Source organism: Pristiophorus japonicus, chromosome 12 (assembly GCF_044704955.1).
Source record: "Pristiophorus japonicus isolate sPriJap1 chromosome 12, sPriJap1.hap1, whole genome shotgun sequence".
NCBI lineage: Eukaryota > Metazoa > Chordata > Chondrichthyes > Pristiophoridae > Pristiophorus > Pristiophorus japonicus.
In genome coordinates this window covers 192,269,233-192,287,491 of record NC_091988.1, presented here as the reverse complement: position 1 = coordinate 192,287,491, position 18,259 = coordinate 192,269,233, and positions in this window count along the sequence as shown.

Sequence of the window (18,259 nt, the reverse complement as noted above, 5' to 3'; positions counted from 1 at the left end):
AACACGAGGGAACGTTTCTGCATGGAAGGAAAAGCAAGCCTTCACTTCCAACACTATGGGCCAGAAATTGCGGTCGGAGGCTTCCCGCGGGCAAATGTCTCCGAACAAGTTTTTTTAACGAAAGTACCAGGTGGCCCCGGAGGAACGAATACTTCCACTCTGAGGCCTAGATACACAGCCCAGCGCGAAGGCCCACGTATCCCGGGATCACGTGGGCCTGGACCACCAATTACAATGTAATATTCTTATTGATAATAATGGTCAGTTCTGTTTGTATGGAGCTCCCATTACTATCAATGAGATTACCCCAAAGACACAGAAACACAATACATAAATTAAAAAAAACACCTCACATATTTAAAATGAATTGAAATTAAATGTTTCAGAAAAAAAAACATTTTTTTAATTTTTAAAATATGTTTTGATACGATTAAAAATAAACTTACCTCAATGGACAGGGTTTTAACATAAAATTAGTGATAAAATGTAATTTTTCTATCTTTTAAAACTCTTGTGCGGGTCAAAGCAGGCCTTACATTTGTTGGGCAGGAGTTGGGCAAATAGCCCAAATCTTCGCCCGTGAAGGCCCTTCTCCCGGGGATGTGTGCGATTTTGACAGATCGCAAGTGCCGGGTTCAGGCGCATGCACCTAAACCTGGAACTTGTGGAGCCTCTTCGAGCACGTGCGCACATCGTACACACCCGGAGAGTGCGGCACAATGACATTGGGAACTCAGGAAACAATACAGATGATGTTTCAACAACGGAGGTTGGACTACAGGATCAGTTTGAATGACGAGCCCTGGAATGATTTTGAGATTTAAGCTCCCAGTTGTGCTTGAATCTGATTTCAATATATGATTTCATTTCATCATTCCTTTGGACACCCCAAAACAAACCTGACTACAGGTAACAGGGATGTTGGCTATTGAACTAATTCTGGATGACTGTGAGTAAGGCACAGGGGCAACAATATAGACCCAACAGTGTCCCCTCCCCATGGCTTGCATGTTCTGATCATGCCAAGAACGTAAGAACATAAGAACATAAGAATTAGGAACAGGAGTAGGCCATCTAGCCCCTCGAGCCTGCTCCGCCATTCAATAAGATCATGGTTGATCTGGCCGTGGACTCAGCTCCACTTACCCGCCCTCTCCCCGTAACCCTTAATTCCTTTATTGGTTAAAAATTTATCTATCTGTGATTTGAATGTTCATTTGGTTCGAGAGAGGACTGTCACAGTTGGCAGTTCAGTGACGTGGAAAGATACTGGCATGGAGCCGTGTTCACACACTGTGGCTGGGTAGGGGTGGAGGAACTATTTTCACTGACTGAGGCGGTGATTGAGTTCAGGTTAACTCAAAACAAACCATTACTCATGGGCTAATTAGACATCCCTCAGTTATCAGATGGCTGGTCTGTTTTTTTGGTCTTATCTGGCAAATTCATCCCAGATTACTTATCGTTGCCAGCCTGGAATTTTTGATTCATTCGCCCAGGTGTGCTGCAATCCTCAAATTTTTAATCACTTTAACACAAAACAATCGTGATCTCTCTTGGTCGAGCCTTTGGATGATTCCATTTATGGGATGGGAACAGCGAGAGATACATGTGCAAGCATCCTTTGGAATTCGGGGCAGGAGTTTGCGTTGGGGTGCACTGGGTTTTTTTCAGCGCAATTCGCCCGGAATTGGCCAAACCAGCACAGAGCAATGAGGAATTTCAGGCGCAAATTACGTTCCACATAAATCGAGTTTCCGCGACCTTTTGCGCAGGGTTTAAAAACCGTCACGTAGGAGCCGGCCCCGCCCACAAAACTGGCCATGCCCCCAGATCGAATGAATCACCATTGCGCTCATGTGTGGGCCTTCGACGAGGCTCTTAAAATTAAACTGTTTTTCTTTCTGGTGCAAGGACACTAGTAGGTACATTTAAAAAGCTTTAAAATATTTTTTTAATAATTTGCTAAGTAATTTACTAGTAAATGGTTCTGTATAGTATTTTTAGAGTCTTTTTCAGTTATTTAAAATCGGGTTATTCAGCGGTAATAGACTAGACGCTGACTAAAAATGCTTATTTTTTTATGACCCGTTTTCAGCTGTACGAATCAAACTGCACCAGGTTACCACTCGTAAATATATCATGGAATATTTTTAATGAATGAAAGACTTGCATTTATCGAGCACCTTTTATGACCACTGGACGTTTCGAAGTGCTTTACAGCCAATGATATAGTTTTGGAGTGTAGTCACTGTTGTAATGTGGGAAATGCAATTGTAATATTGTTCTAATGCAATCATTTTTAAAAAATTACATTCTTAAAACACTGCCCAATTGCGCTGGTTCATGGAAGATTGTAAGTTTGCCGAAATGCAAATGTGTTTGAGCAGAAACTGAAGCAAAAAATCACTTCTTAAAACTGGCACAATTTTGAGAGTAATTTGCGGCGGATCGCCAATCTCTAATCTCTAACACAATCTGTGCCTCGGTGATCTTTGCAACTTGCCAAACATATGGGTCAGAAATGATTGCAAAATGGCTTTAGACAGCATTTGTTTGCAAGACTGGTTTATAAACCAAAAATCTACACACAGCTTAAAATAATCCAATGGAAACTTTTAACTGAGCTGAGAGGAAAAAGAGAGATCAAACCAGAAACATCACAGAATCTTCAATTAACAGAGTGCTGATGAATTTTGAAATCGTAAATTACAACAATTATTAGTTAAATCATATCTACAGAGATGTATCAAAGATGTTATACATAGTCCAACCCGATTTCTAAAACAGCTTTCAGTCCAGTTATCTACTGGTTGGGTGATTTGTTTCTGAATTATGGTAGGAAGAGAGTGTCAAATCAGTTTAAATAGACATCGGCCCTGAATTTCCTTGCTGCCTGCAGCACTGTTATCATACCGTTATAGTGCCTGAAAATAATGCCATACACCAGCAGGGGGCAGAGCCGAGAAATTTCCTGGGTAAAACAAAGAGTAAATTACTGCAGATACTGGAAATCTGAAATAAAAACACTGGATACACTCTGCAGGTCAGGCAGCATCTGCGGAGAGAGAAACAGAGGATTTACGTTTCAGGTCGATCACTGTTTGTCAGACACTGAAATGGCGACCCTACCTTCTCCTCTCCACAGAAAAACAAAAGTTATGCAATATGGCAAACTTATAGGAAAATTGCATAATAGCTGATGTTTTGCAGTATTCCAACAATTAACAACCTGATTTGTTTTTGAATGTTAAAAAAAACAATCACATTCTGAGACTCTCTACAAACAAGTCCTGGGTAGACAAATTTAAAGTATCCAGCCTCAATCACGGTCCTCATTTAATCTGCTGAGTACTTCCAGTCGTTTCCCTGGGTGAGTTCATTTGCATATGAGCAGGTTAGTTCTGGGACAATTCACGTGTATAATGAATGTAATCTCCAGGAAATGTGAGTGCGTAATGGCGTAAATGTTTAAAAGCACTCTGCAAATGCCTGTCTTCGGCGCCACCCTGGGAGGCCGACAGTGAAGGTTTTCTCATTCACCTCTGCTCCAGCATCTCTAACCTACATCGTTATTCTATGGTTTAAAAAAAAATTAATTCCTGGAATGTGGGCATCACTGGCAAGGCCGGCATTTATTGCCCATCCATAACTGCCATTGAGAAGGTGGTGGTGAGCCGCCTTCTTGAACCATAGAAACATAGAAAATAGGAGCAGTAGTGGACCATTCAGCCCTTCAAGCCTGCACTGCCATTCAATACGATCATGGCTGATCCTCTATCTCAACACCATATTCCTGCTTTTTCCGCTGCAGTCCACGTGGTGAAAGTGCTCCCACAGCACTGGTAGGGAGGGTGTTGGCAGCAGAATGGCAGAGTAGGTGACACCTGTGTCCATAGGGCAGAGGTGAAGAAGGAGAATGGCAACGTTCTGGGAGGAGGTTCTTGATGTCTTCTTGCAAGAGGTGGAGCAGAGGAGACACAGCTTCCTGGGACTACTGTCCTGTAAACCTGGCAGAGTAATAAGCCTGGGGGGAGGAGATACTGGTCCTGTCGACCAACTCCCTCACTTCCAGGACAATAGAGTATTGCAGAAAGATATTTAATGATCTAACTAGACCTGGCACGATAAGGCTCTCACGGTCTCATTTACTTTTCTCTCTTGCCCGCTCTGGGTGCCACCATACGTCACCCTCTCAAGGCAGCATATGATTATCTTTCAGGAAAGGAAGCACTCAGTTGGTGTGGACTTTGTCACTCAAGCCCTGCATCATGGCAAAGTCCTGTCAGGCCAAACTGGTCTGCTGTGGTGTCACCTGGTAGGGTGGATAGAAGAAGGCAAAGCTAGGGTGCTGCAGTCAATCAGTCAATGACGTGACTTACAGAATCTGCCTTCTGTTGCCCCTTGCAGGGATGAGTGAGAACATATCCTGGTTTGCACTACTGATGAACAAAACTCCCTGGCAATGGCACCCCTTCCTATTCAGAAACATCAGTGGCTACTCAGTTGGCACCTTTAGGGTGCCAGGTGTGCCATCGTGGCACCCTGCACCCTGAGAGCCCCATGGTATCCACAGTCACAGACGTCGAGGGCTGCTGCCACTTTTAATTGCCATGGGCAGAGCTGTTGTGGCAGTGGAGTGAGTCTGCAGATCTTCATGATGAAGTTGGCAGAGATGCCCAATGGCATCCTTGGAGATGCACAGCTCCTCGGAGATGTCCTCAAAGCAACGTTGCGGACCAGTCCACATGTTGGTGAGGGTCATACCTAGTGGGCTTCTGTCCTCTGCCAGGCTGCCTAATTCTCCTGGTCTGGACATGCCGCTGCTTCAACTCCTGCTCCATTATGATGCAATAGACTGGCATGCCTGTGGGGAAAGCTGTCCATTGTCCAAAGTCAATCAGAGTGTGGGTTTGTGGCCGGGAGACGTCGGGGTCCCAGAATATGTTTCTGGGAAGAGAGGGAGGCACAAGGGTAAAATGGATTCTGTGACAGTGATTTAAAAATGTTTCTGAAGGGGTTAAAACGGAGCTTTAATCCAGGAAACTTCAGTGTATTTGAATAATGAAGCTATGCAATGAGCCCTGAGAGGGCATTGTCGATTATTATATTTGCACCACTAAAAAGCTTGAGAAAATTTGCATTTAGCGCAATAACCATTAAAATTAAAATTTCCTTAATCTTTTCAAAGATCTAGCAGCGTAACTATAGCGTTACAACCAAAGGTTGTGAGGAAATTTACCCCCATAGTTATCCTCTGAGGTGACGGTATCAGTGGTGCACATTCAAAGCATCCACCACCCTTCAATGCAAGGTAGATTATTCAATTATATTGTTCATTATTGGGTAGGTAAGCTGAGTGCCAATGTAATATTAGTGCCATAGATTCACCAATATTGGATATTGAGTTATTGAATATCTTTTATTTACAAATATTGGTGGGGTTGGTATGAGCCCTAATGTCTCAAAATGATTCTGTTTTCAAACCCAGAAAAACAAGTGGCTAGTGGTGAATTAGATAAACAACACAGCTAATTATGAGCCAAGTTCATTGAATTGGAATGGGAAAGGATTTTGAACTGACAGCTGGATGTTACAATCTTTTTCCAGAATCTCCATAATATCAGACACACGTATCATATGCGAGTTATGTGCCATTTGCAAGGGAGAAATACGACATTTGTATGGGAAATTTATATGGGTCCAATATCCATCTAAAATGCAAGAGCATTTCCATCATTTCCATCATCCATGTAGCTTATCTGTGTTCTGATCTGTAATGTCTCCCTGATCTTGCAGAAGGAGATGGGTCCTGGTGATAAACAACTGCCACTATCTACTTCAACCTGATCATTTGCCAATGGTCTTGACAAAACTTATTCTAATTTTTGAAAGCAAAGATATTTGTTCCAACATGCATGATTGATGATGGACTGGAAATGGACCAAGTTATCTGTCAGGCAGTCTTTTAAACCACTCTGTGAAACACTCTGTGAAACAATGTTCCATTATAATGCCTCGTATTTACATGTACTGCTTTCGACGAAGGCAGGGTGCCTTGAGAGTGACATTGCTTTTCTGTTGTTGCACATTACCTGGTTTTAAAATAACTTTATAAATCTGATTTGCACATGATTTGTCATGCTCCTTTGAAAGGGTTTCAAAACAAGAACAGGCACATTCACAATGTTGTGATGTATCACAGATATAATGTCAATAGCGTGTTAAAACCTATTGAAGGAGAAATGAATAAGGAGCAGTTATTGTAAACATTGTTTTTTCATACCAGTGTAATGTTCCACAATTGCCATTTGTTATCATGTTAACATATCATTATACAATTTACTACATTGCAATTACATTGTTCTTAAATGCTTCCTCATGTTGCCGTGCAACCATGTTACCAATGTATCATATTCCATTATCCTTGTACCATAATATCCATGTAGCTAATTATTGGAGAGCCTTAATATAATTAGGTTTTTTTTTAAATTCAGAAAAATTAGACTGCAATATTCAAACAGATTTTAAATAATCACATGGTGCTCCTTTGGTTGAGATGAGCTGTTCTCTGTTGCAATGTGTAATTTGTACATAATTAGTTCTGTTGTTGCGAAACATTCATGTTGTGTTGGTGTTCAAAAATTAAATAAAGCACAAACTATCTTTATTTTTATTTATTTATTTTCCAGCTCAAAAGAGTATATTATTAATAACAACATTTTATTTGAGAAGTTTCTGGCAAAACCTTGCCACAGTAACACTCAGCGGATGTCAGGCCCATTCATTGTCACGCAGCCTTTATTCAAAGCGCAGGGCAGGACTGTGTGGGAACAGCTGGAATCATTTATTTTTATGCTAACTCTGTGGTCACATATGGAGTGTAATAACATTTTTTTTAAAGTAAGCAAAGCTTGGAATGAAAAAAGAACATTTGGCCCATCACGTTCGTTCCCTGCCCAGGCTACATACAATTTGCCATGCACTGAACTCCACCCAATGCATTCGATCGCCTGAGGAGGCAGCCACGCTTGGGGATCTGTCCCATCGCACTATTCAATGCTAACTGATTGCATTCCGAAGCTCACTCGGTCATGGTCCCAACAGCTCGGGAGCCATTATGCACCACGTGCAATTTGATCTCTATGTCCATGCTTATCTATATAATATTCCATCCCTTTCTTCAAAAGATATTCATCCTTTTTAAAGGAGATAATCGGCACAGAATTATCAGCTTTTGCAGGGATAATTGATAACATCCCAAATGAATCCACGAAGGTAAGCTGAATTCCCCTGTCATGAGATGGGCCTGCCACCATTTCCAACTACTAAACGTCTCGACTGACTGGCTGCTGACTGCTGAATCCTATCTGTCCCCTTCTTCAGTCTTCTGAAGGTCCAGAGGGGAGAAGCAGATGGGTAATCACCCTGAGATGTCAAGTTCAGTCCTCACCCATCTCTCCTCCTGCCATGTCCTCGATGCTGGATTCCTCTTGTAGACGTGGGCACAGACCCTTGAATGGCATTAAAAGAAAAATTTAGCCTGCCATCAAGCTGATCCCCTGAGCCAACAAGTTGGAGTGGAACCAATCGGCAGAACCAGTGGGAACCTATTCAACCTTTGTTGTCTCTGGGCCAGGTCCAAGACCACCCCAACCTCTGTCGTCGAGCTACAGTATGCGGACGACGCCTGCGTCTGCGTACATACAGAGGCTGAACTCCAAGTCATAGTCAACGTATTCACTGAGGCATACGAAAGCATGGGCCTTACGCAAAACATCCATAAGACAAAGGTCCTCCCCCAGCCTGTCCTCGCCACACAGCACTGCCCCCCGGTCATCAAAATCCACGGCGCGCCCCTGGACAAAGTGGACCATTTCCCATACCTCTGGAGCCTCTAATCAACTAGAGCAGACATTGATGACGAGATTCAACACCGCCTCCAGTGCGCCAGTGCAGCCTTCGGCTGCCTGAGGAAAAGAATGTTTGAAGACCAGGCCCTAAAATCTGCCACCAAGCTCATGGTCTACAGGGCTGTAGTAATACCCTCCCTGTGTAATATGGCTTTGAGACATGGACCATGTACAGTAGAAAGCTCAAGTCACTGGAGAAATACCACCAACGATGTCTCCGTAAGATCCTAAAAATCCCCTGGGAGGACATACGCACCAACATTAATGTTCTCGACCAGGCCCAACATCCCCAGCAATGAAGCACTGACCATACTTGATCAGCTCCGCTGGGCGGGCCACATTGTTCGCATGCCAGATATGAAACTCCCTAAGCGAGCGCTCTACTCGGAACTCCCTAACGGCAAACGAGCCAAAGGTGGGCAGAGGAATCGTTACAAGGATACCCTCAAAGCCTCCCTGATAAAGTGCAACATCCCCACCGACATCTGGGAGTCCCTGGCCAAAGACCGCCCTAAGTGGAGGAAGTGCATCCGGGAGGGCGCTGAGCGCCTCGAGTCTCATCGCCGAGAGCATGCAGAAACCAAGCGCAGGCAGCGGAAAGAGCGTGCGGCAAACCTGTCCCGCCCTTCCCTTCCCTCAACGACTATCTGTCCCACCTGTGACAGGGACTGTGGTTCTCGTATTGGACTGTTCAGCCACCTAAGGACTTATTTTTAGAGTGGAAGGGTCTTCCTCGATTCCGAAGAACTGCCTATGATGATGATGATGAAGGCCAGAAATGAGAACCTCCTGTAAAGTGAAGTTCACAGTCTCAGTCGGGGAAAGACAGTGTTGGTGAGCAAATCTGCATCAGTATCTGGGACCCTCCATTCTTGGGCCTTCCCAGCAGGGATGTCCTGCAGATTCCATTTGCCCTGCGGTGCTCTGCTGAGTTCCCGGAAACGCACCTCCATGCTGACACAGATGCCACTTGCTTTTTTTAGTTCCTGGCAGGGAGCTCTGAAGGTTCTCAAAATTACTTCATGAAGTGCTGCTGTTGAGTAATCAGTGCAAGTCGGTATGCAGCCACTGTAAGGTACACATTCACAGGTCCCACAGCAGCTGCCCATCTGTTCAGTGCTGTTCCTCACTGCTGCGCTCAGTACTTCACCAGGTGCTCCCTCCTGGCTCCTTCTAGCTAGGTCACTGAGGATGTATCTGTGCCGGTACTTGTGCTGGCTGCAGTCCTTCGTGGCTTCTTGTGATGGGGCTGCTCCAGTGCTGGTGTGGCCCCATGCAGTGGGCTGAGTGCTTGGCGCTTGCACAATGCAGGCATGTCTACCCTTTTCATTGCACACCATTTATCAAAGCTTCCCTTGGCACTCTTCAGAAGGCTTAACAGCTTTCTGCACATTTGCTCCCACAAGCGACGGACGTGTATTGACTCTGGGCCCCTCCTCCCACGCCTGTTACACATTTTGCTCTGTCAGGAGGGTTTCCTTGCTCATAAAGCCAAAACTCCACTCAGGCTCCTTCCACCCTAAAACTCACATCTACCTCTCTCTTCAGTTTCTCTCCCATCGCTCCTCATCCAGGAGACCTAGCTCAGCTAACCAGCCTACTCCCCTTCCTGTCCCCGATGCTCGCTAACATTATGAATGGTTCCCTCTCTTCAGGTACTGTCTCCTCCCTTTCCAAATGACAGTCATTGCCCCTTGGCCCCTCTGTTCTTGCAAACTTTCGCCTCATCTTCAATCTCCCTTTCCTTTCTTGAACAGGTTGTCACCTTCCAAATCTGTGCCCGCCTGTCCAGCAACTCCCTGTTTAAATTTATCCTTTCGGGTTGATGTTCCTGCCAAAGCAGTAATACGTCCCTATCCAAAGTCACAAAGGACATTCTCTGTGATTCTGACCATGAGGCCTCCCATGCTGGATTCCCTGCAAATTGTCACTTGCTTCATGGTGCTCTGTAAGCGTTATCTTTTCTTGTCCATCTCAACCTCTCTGAAGCCTTTCACACAGTTGACACCTCCATTCTCCTCCAATGCCATTGCTTAACTCAGTAGAATTTTCCTCCCCTGATTCCGCTCTTACCTATCCAATCATAGTCAAAGTACCTCAAACAGTGGCTTCTTTCAAGCACCCTCGCTCCCCACTTTTACCTCCGAGTTCCGCAAAGATATATCATCGGCCCCGTAATCTTCCTCAACTAAAGTGAGGTACGTTAGCATAGAAACATAGAAACATAGAAAATAGGTGCAGGTGCAAGCCCTTCGGCCCTTCGAGCCTGCGCCACCATTCAATATGATCATGGCTGATCATGCAGCTTCAGTACCCCATTCCTGCTTTCTCTCCATATCCCTTGATCCCTTTAGCCGTAAGGGCCACATTTATGTCCCTTTTGAATATATCTAACGAACTGGCCTCAACAACTTTCTGTGGTAGAGAATTCCACAGGTTCACAATTCTCTGAGTGAAGAAGTTTCTCCTCATCTCGGTCCTAAATGGAGTACCCTTATCCTTAGACTGTGACCCCCTGGTTCTGGACTGGAGTACCCTTATCCTTAGACTGTGACCCCCTGGTTCTGGACTTCCCCAACATCGGGAATATTCTTCCTGCATCTAACCTGTCCAGTCCCATCAGAATTTTATATGATGGTTATGCGACTGGACTCGTAATCCCGAGGCCTGGACTAATGTAAGTTCAAATCCCACCACAGCAGCTCGCGAATTTAAATTCAGTTAGTAAATACATCTGAAATAAAAAACTAGTATCAGTAATGGTGACCATGTAGCTATTGGATTGTCGTATAACACCCATCTGGTTCACTAATGTCCTTTAGGGAAGGAAATGTGCCGTCCTTACCCGGTCTGGCCTATATGTGACTCCAGGTCCATAGCAATGCGGTTGACTGTAACTGCCCCCTGAAGTGGCCTAGCAAGCTACTCAGTTGTATGAAACCATGACAACAAAGTCAGCACTGTTGGAGTACCTTCGCCTGCAGTGGACTGCAGTGGTTCAAGAAGGCGGCTCACCACCACCTTCTCAAGGACAATTAGGGATGGGTAATAAATGCTGGCCTTGCCAGCGGCGCCCACATCCTGTGAATGAAATTTAAAAATAAATTCTGTCCATTGGTGACTTGTCAACCCATTAATTGAAAAGGATGGACCGTCAGTATCCATATGCCCTGAAATGGGCTGTCTGAGACAGCAGTGGAAGTAGATAATGTTGGCAAGTTCAAAAGGGAAGCGAATAGATGTTTGACAGAGAAAGTGATCGAGGGGCATGAGAGATGAAGTGCTGCATGCTATTGTATAAACTTGTGAGCCAATCAGATGGACGGCAGTGTAATGGCCTCTTCTGGCCCGATACAATCCTGAATTCCATAGGAAAAGCTTCTAATTCTGAGAACACTGATGCCATACTAACAGGGGCTTCCTGCTTTCAGGATAATATCCAATTGTAAACTACATCACTTCCAGACACCAATTACTCTTCTCAAATGTTCATCTTTTTTTTAAATTGGCACACTCAAAACAGTAAAAATAACATGCTGCAAAATCCTCTCAAGGTTATGAAATCAAAAGTGGTACAAACATTACACAATACTTCAGGGTTGGGGGTAAAAAGTTTGTAATTAGTAACTTGTAGTGAGATATGAGTTTGTTCATAATTTTTTTTCTCCCTGTAATATAGAGCTCCCCTTAGTGGACTACTGCTCCACCTAGTGGACTACTGTGGTAATGCAACTGCAGGTGCAAATACAATAAAGGATCATATAACTAGGTCACATGACAAGTTCCTGTAGCGCCATCTTGTGTATGGGTCTTTTTGTTTATGGGTTTAAATATTTATTATTTAACAGGCATCAATCTTTGCCCCTGAGCGGGCGTGGGATTTGCTGCTGTGACTGGCGGGGGGGACAATAGATCAGTATATGAGCAATATGAGGCGCGGCGAATGTTTGTGGCGGAGGAGCGTCGAACAATCATGAAGGAGGAGCGATGAGAGATTGTGGCGGAGGTGTGGCGAATGATTGTGGCGGAGGAGCAGCGACAGATCGTGGTGGAGTTGCGGCAAATTAGGGAACGGGGCCCAGAAGAGCCGAGGGCCCAGGGGCAGCACGGGCCAGCCCTTCAATTGGAGTTCAGGACTGGAATATCGGGTCCTTCATTGAAACATCCGTGAACCCACGTGGAAACAAGTCACCCTCGTTCGAGGGACCACCTATGATGATGATGGGTGTGTTTGTGATGTGGTAAAGAAAATATCCCATTCCAAAACGTGTGATATTCTTCATGTGCAGCCTTGATGAGAAAAAAAAATACTGGTTCAGGAAAGTAACGTCTTTCCTGTTTTAGATTCCCTCAGTGCCAATCACCCTTCTACTTTCAAGTCTCTGCAAAAGGCAATCTGTAGCCAGATATTGATGGTAAAGAGTAGGACTGGTTTGGCGTGATTCACTGTAAAGTCCTGTTCCCTCAGTACAGATTCACACGAGGCATGTAGTGAAGTCAAGGTCACTCTGGACCTGCATCTTTATTTCACAGCTCTGGAATGCTGCACTTGCCTGAGACCTGTCCTTATATACCTGTCTCTTGCAAGTGCACCCCTGGTGGTAAGGTATGCTGGAGGTTACAGGTCATATCTTATTACAGTCATGTATAGCATGTTAGGATACAGTTATATATAATAATGTAAGATACATGACATTCACCTCCCTTTGTTACCTCGCCGACTTAGTCAGCTTGTGATTTATCAACTGAAGGATTTTAGTTCTGAGAACCATGCTGTTGCTCTGAGGTGCACTCTCTTCGTAGACAGACACTGTGCTCCCCATTTGTTTCCAATGGGTTCACTTCACTGTGTAGTTAAGAACGCAAAGCCTGGGTGCGAAGAACAAAAGCCCCAGAATGTACAGTGCACAACCAAGGATCTGTGGCCCAGGATACGTGGCCATCATCCCACAGCCATTGAGCATTTCCAAACCTGTTTGGAAGCAGAATTCTCCATGTCCAGTGTCCGTGCGTCCATGATCGTTGTGTGCTCCTGCACTGGGCACCGGCAGCAATGAGTGATGTCTCTTGCAGCGTTGTATTAACCCATGCCGTATTTGAACTTGACGGAAGTTTGTGAAAAGAAAAGATTTCAGCTGGTCAAAGGGCATTTTGGTGCTGTTGTGAAGGCTCGCAAACAGCAGACTTTGCGCTTCCTCAAATGGTAGTGAGACGGGGATATGGCGGCACAGATACATGAAAAATCAGACAAACAGATTTATTTTGAGGTTTAACTGCCTTAGCTCCATTTACAATAGGTATTCCCAGTCTAGCTTCCACCCAGAGAGCAATTACCTCCTCAGAGCAGGAGACACTACTTACAACTCTGTAACATCAGATAAGACAGAGACCAGCTGGGTCCCTCCGGAGCCCTTCATTTTCCAGCATCCTTTGTTCTATTTTAGCCACTCTGTCAGCTATCTCCAAACAGGTTGGCAGCTGTGAGAATTCTATCCGGTTCAGGCTAGTTCTGCTCAAGGAAACATTTTATTGGATTTGTAGCTCTTTGAAGCTGATTAAACCCATGGGGTAAAGCTGCTGTTCCTTGCAACTGAGGTGGTTTTAATTTATTATTTAATGTTGTTTCCGAGCACTCTGACAATGCTGTCCAGCGACTATATAACAAGCAAGGCAACGTTGGTGCCACAAGTCAGCCTCCAAGAGCAGTCCATCAAATCCGTTGCACCGTTGCAGTACTTTGCACAAGTTTGCTCAACGCTCCGGATACAAAACTACCAAAGAGGGGATGCTTCCTCAGGCAAGGCATTAACCAGTGACATTTTTAATCGATCTGGCAGCTATATTTAGTTTTAATGCTCTTCAGCCATTATCATATTATTAAAGAAACAAAATACATTTTGGTGGCTAGATTAAAAGAAATATACAGCTTGCTTCACTTAAGTGAATTTCCCTGTTCAGTATATAATCCTGGTCATTGGATATTCCTATTCTATAGGCTTGCCTGTTCGGAGATATTTCTGTTCAGTCATTACTCACTTTCAGTGTATGCTCCATTTAGCCACTATCTCCATTTATAGGGGACCAGTAGTCTAAACTTCAGAGTTTTATAGGTTGAAATGAAGATAAAGGAGGCCAAACAACTGATAAGAGACACTAGGGCCAATTTTAACTAGCCAAAATTGGCATTAATGGGGCCTCAAAATGGGGTCAGTAACATCATTGCCCCTTAATGCCCAACGGTCCAGCTGTCGCTATTTTGAAATGAGTGACTGGAGCACTCGCTGTTTTGGGCGGCAGGCCTTCTAACTGTACAAATTAGGGTCCTCTGACTTAGCTAAAATCCCGCTTGCAATTGTAGGGGACACATGAGTGGATTGTGCGCTGTGCACGGTCTCCCCATATCCTGGTGCTGAGCCCCTAAACACCAAAAACACGTCAAGGGTCAGTGATCCTCTGGGAAAAGACAAATGTCCCGACATCTAACCTACTTCTATGCTTCCATGGTTTGCTCGCACCTCCCCTCGTTCTCCCTAATTTAGCTAATTCGAAACAATATGTCCACATGTGTAAAGCCACGTCCTTTTTATAATTTTAAATACTTCAATAAAGACTCGCTAAAGTCTTCACTGCTCTAGAATAAGATGACCCAGCTACCTGAGCCTGTTGTGATAGCGAAGGGTTTTTTAAAACTAGGTATTAATCTGGTGGCCTTCCTCTGAAACTTTTCTAGGGCCTCTATATCTCCCAGCATGTGAAGATACCAGGACTGGACACAGTGAAATAGATCGGGCCTAACCAGAGTCTTGTACAAGGACACACTGGTCTGCTTTGGTTTGCATTGGGTTGTCCCAGCTACACACTCTAATAACCTATTTGCTTTCACTTCAATCCGGCAGTACCTTTCGAGGTAGCACAGGACAATCTCAATAAGTAAATGAATTAGCAGAAAGGCTTTTTGGGCTCATTATCTTGGGCATGTAATCAAAAGCTTACCTAGATCTCAGAGCTAATGAGGATACTCGTGTTCGTAAAGAGCGGGTATTCACCTCGGAGAGTTATGTAAAATACGGGAGTCACAAAATCTCGGGTAAGAAGGGGTGGAGAGGATCCAGAAATGTACCATCCAGAAGAAAATAGTTTTGGCAGCAAAATTGAATTTTTTTTCCTCAACAGCACAGCCAAGATCTGCAGGTGGGCCCAAGGCAGTCAGGTGCAGAAGGTATAGAACTCCCTTTACATGGAGGCAGGAGAGAAGCACAATGATGACTCTTTGGGGTGGACTTTGGCTTTTCGGCGACCAACCAGCTAAGGGCAACTCAAATTGGCAGAGGTTTGAGGTTTTAATATCACAAGGGAGGCATGGAATAGTAGCAAGGTTTATGAAGCTGAAGATTAAACAAGGCTCTAGACCTTGATGATGTCCATCCATAGGTGCTGGTGGAGTTAGCTGCATATCCTTTCACCAAAACTGTATAAATCTTATTGGAATCTGATGTCCTAATGGATTGGATGACTGGGGGGCAGTGCTGTGTGGCGGGGCCAGGTTGGTGGAGGACCTTTGTCTTACGGATGATTAGTATAAGGCCCATGCTTTCGTATGCCTCGGTGAAAGTGTTGACGATGGCGTGGAGTTCGGCCTCTGAGTGTGCGCAGACGCAAGCGTCGGTTGCGTACTGTAGTTCGATGACAGAGGATGGGACGACCTTGGATCTAGCGTGGAGGCGGCGTAGGTTGAACAGGTTCCCTATGTCTAGAATGCACAGCGGCTCTCAACAAGCGTAGCTCCCTTTAGCCCTGTTGGGAGGCATACTGGGCAGATTTTCTCAGGGAAGCCTGGGAATTTCCCCAGCCGAGTCTCCCTTAATTGGACGGATGCTAGGCAGCAGATCCACCGATGCCCCCCCGCCCGACCCCCACTGGCAAATGGCTGCATGGAAAACACTGGGCGGAATCCAGGCACCAGCTCCTTACGTCCCTTTTTCCAATCCCAGGTCAGGCGATCCACCTCAGATTCAGCTAGGGCTGAATCGGAATTTTGAACCCATAAATGTCCTTATAACTGAAGGTTTTGTGCCAATTAACAGAAAGTGTGAACCTCCATCTATTAACGCTTTGTATGCACCTCGGTATTTGTGAGAGCCGTAGAAAAGGAGATGGTATAAATAACTTTTGGAATTAAGCCCAGGTCTGCCATTTATATCAGCCCTGTGCACACAATGCTGGAGTCAATGGGCTCAATTTTCCCCAAAGCTTTGCTTTGGCGTACTTGAAGAGTTACACCCGATTTTTTGGGGCCCAAGTACTCCAAAAAAAAAAATGTTCTAAGTTTTCCCGTTGGATTTCTTCATTTTGGCGTGGCCTAACCTGTCCTTTAGTTTTGGGGGTGGAGCCTTGATCTGAGGCAAAAAGTTCGGCAGGCTACAAAGTCTCTCTCTCTCTCTCTCTCTCTCTCTCTCTCGTGTATGTGCGAGTGTGTGAACCGGAGACCAAGAATGGGACTGGACCGGGAGAATGGGGACCTAGAATGGGACCGGGCAGCCTTCGGGTAGGATTGGAGGTAAGTTGCTGATATGTGTTTTTCAATTCTTTTAGTGTGTGTCCGGGCACCTGCTGCGCCGATTTCCTTACTTGCGCCAATTTATTTAACTCTCCGCAAGGGTTTTCTGGAGTGGCCACATACGCTGGCCTAAGCAGAACTGGAGTAACTCTCAGCTGGCCAAACTTCCCTAAATGACCAGAATTGGTGCGGGTAGCTTTGGCTGAAAAAAAAACTGACCTAAAAAAAATCACGACTAACTGAGTTACACTGCTGCAAATTGATTGGGGAAACTGCTTTTTCAACTTAGGCCAAAAAGAGCAGCCTGCTCAAAAAAAAACGATGCAAATCACCGGGGAAAATTGAGCCCAATGTATGGTGCATTTTGTAAAGTTTTTAAGTTGGATACGGTGCCAGCACCAGTGTCTTGACAGAATTAAACCACTGATTTCAGCAGCACGCTCTCTTGATGTAAAGATGAAGAGCATAGGCATCTTTAAACGTCATGAAGAAAGTCTCTCTACATTGCCAGTCCATAATTGACAGCAAACAGGTGAATGGTGGATCTAAGCACATGTTAAATGCTGAAAACATCCAGCAATTAATGATGGACAAGAATACAGAAAGATCTGAAATTCAGGGCTGGTAGGTAACCTGAAATGGAACAACATTGCAGCTAATATTATAGGTGTGGTAATACAAGAAAATAATTAGAATCCAAATGTATTAATATATACCAAATGGGGCTTGCTATTATCATATGCACTCTAAATTGCTTTTTGCTTGAAATAATTCAAATTATCCAGCAGCTTGAATTAAACAATTTTAATGTTTAGCTATTTTTCAGGATTTCAATGCAAATTAACAGATAATTTGAATTAAATGACTTTGAATTAAGAGGAGTATACTGTACCGCATACATTATGCAGTGACCAGTCTTGTAATATACATTATATAGTAACTTTTGATATATACTATTCAGTGTATAACTCTGATATGCACAGTACCGTAATTAATTTGTAATATATACTTTACAGTGACCAATTCTGCAATATGTACTGTGCATTGACTAATATTGTGGTTATCTATACCTGACTGTAACTAATCTGTCTATTCATAGGACCTGAATTTCTGATCCTAGCAAAAATGGGCTTGTGTTGGCCCAAATTATAGGTGCACTCATGCCTGTAGAGTGGGGGTAGTTTCATCAGATTTTCTGATATATGCTCCATAACAATTACATAGAATGTACAGTATAGGAACAGACCATTTGGCCCAACTGATCTATGCCGGTGTTTATGTTCCACATGAGCCTCCTTTCATCCTACTTCAGCTCACCCTATCAGCATGTCCCTCTATTCCTTTCTCCCTCATGTGATTATCCAGCTTCCCCTTAAATGCCTCTATCCTCGTCGCCTCAACTATTCCTTGTGGTAGCCAATTCCACATTCTAACCACTCTCTGGATAAAGAGGTTTCTCCTGAATTCCCTATTGGATTTATTAGTGACTATCTTATATTTATCACCATCAGGGCGAGAAATTCACTATTGCCCCATTTGGGGCGCTAATTTTTTTAAGTTTGAAAAGGTAGCGCAGGCGCTAATGATTTCAAACTTTAAAAAAGTTTGCTATTTGCGTTCCAAGAAGGAAGTGGAGCGCTAACTCAAGGACTCCACTTCCTTCTTGGAGCGTTAACGAAAGCAGGCAGGGCAGAGACCTCCGTCACGCTGCACACTGGATTGTGCAGCGCTGCCGCGTTCAAAGGTCACTTCCCTCCCTTAAAGGGAAGGGTCATCGCTGCAGGCTCTA